Genomic DNA, 1923 nt, shown 5'->3' on the forward strand with positions numbered 1-1923 from the left:
ATATATGATTATATGATATATCAATATATCAATCAAAATATATATATATATGATATATATATATATATATTGATATATATAGTTAAATTTGAATAAATATTCAATTACCTAAAAAAAATTAAGTTTAGTTTTCCATTACAATCTATTTTCAATTTTTTTGGTGCGATTTTGAACACGATTTGATCAAGATTTGATCAACTTCGTAATATTTTTAGCAGAGTGTTATACCAAACCGGAAACAATAGTTAGCTACCAAAGAAGCAAGTCGACCATAACAAAAGAAATTGCTTAATTATACGAATATCATGTATTAAATAGTCTTTATATTACGCCAGTTCTACTATTCACTTACACAGGATGTTCAAAAACTACGTTGACAACTTGTAAAATCGATTAACTTAAATCGAATTTTAACGCAAGTACACAATGACCAGATTTTTCTTCAAGGATGTGCAGGGGAAAAAAGTTTCATTATTTATACGCAACTTTCTTCTCATTCCAGGTACTAGGTTGTCTGAAATAATAGACTACCTAGTATCTGAACTGAGTGACGACGTCAATTTTTTCGGTTAAAATATTAGAGAATTTTACCTGGAAAAATTGGTGGAAGTCTTAGAGTTTATTTTTTGTGGGTTGCTGAACACGAATCCGCGTGGTGAGGTCAAATATTTTCCAATAAATATGTTTACTCAATCCAGAAATTCCCTTGTCTTCTGGATTGGGTTCAAAATTACACGTCTACGGAGTTGAACATTAGTAGTCGTAAACCCATAAAATTGGGTCTGCTGTTCAACGACGGTTATACAATAAAAAATAAATTTGTTTGAGCCGTGATGGCTCTGGGGAAAGAGCGCTCGCATTCCTATTAGGTGAACCGGGTTCGAATCCCCAGCGATGGCTGGTCGAATCAAATCCGCATTCGGCTTGCACCGACCACGGTGCTGGCTTGAAATATCCTCAGTGGTAGACGGATCATGGGTAAGAGTCCCTTTGCCGTCAGGCTAACAGTGGGAAGTTCTCGTGGTCTTCTTCTCCATGTAACGCAAATGAGGGTTAGTTCCATCAAAAAGTCCTCCACGAAGGCATATTTCTCCCAATACTTTATCCAGGAGTTCCCTTGTCGTCTTCTGGATTGGGTTCAAAATTATAAGTCTACGGAATTGAACATTAGTAATCGCAAACGCAAATATTGAGTCGGCTATTCAACGGCGATTAAAAAATAAATATGTTTGGTGAGACTTTTCCAAAATGGAATTTTTGAGATAACTTTTCTTTTTTAAAGTTAGAAATACAGTCAAAGAATACCATCGGTTCCAGCCAAGTCTATGCTATGAAGCGGGTTATTCGATTAAAAGGGGAGTGCTATATTCAATCTTAAATTCTGAATTTTTGTGAAATTTTACTTTTTAATGGTATTTAATGCGCAGTGCAGCGTTTTGATTAAATAAACTAAGTTTTATGATCAATAAATAATTATAATTAAAACTTTCTGCCTTAGTATCATAAAAAACATCATTTAAAGTTACATAAAAATAAATCAATGTTGGTAAATCATGTTGGAACTAAAATATTATTTGATCCCATCCGAAAAATTCTTTAATTGAAGCTAGTTTTCTGTACCCGTTTAATTCGTCAATTTATCAAAATTAGATTTTCCCTTTTAGTTTCTACTAAAATTTTCATGACTTGTGCATATTCCTTTCAAACACATTCAGATTTTTTTTTTTAAATCTTCGAAACTTGAGAATTTCCTAATTGATGCGCTATTTAAGTTGGGGATTTTTTTGAAATTTATTCATTCTAAGATTCATTGTTTGTTTTTTTTTTTTTTCAATTAAGTTAAATCATTCCTTTTCGCTCTCAACTTGCAACCAACTCAAAATTATTCACAGGATTAAGCAATTATTCTACTTAAGAGAAAAC

Source organism: Parasteatoda tepidariorum, chromosome 2, assembly GCF_043381705.1.
Source record: "Parasteatoda tepidariorum isolate YZ-2023 chromosome 2, CAS_Ptep_4.0, whole genome shotgun sequence".
NCBI classification, from domain to species: Eukaryota; Metazoa; Arthropoda; class Arachnida; order Araneae; family Theridiidae; genus Parasteatoda; species Parasteatoda tepidariorum.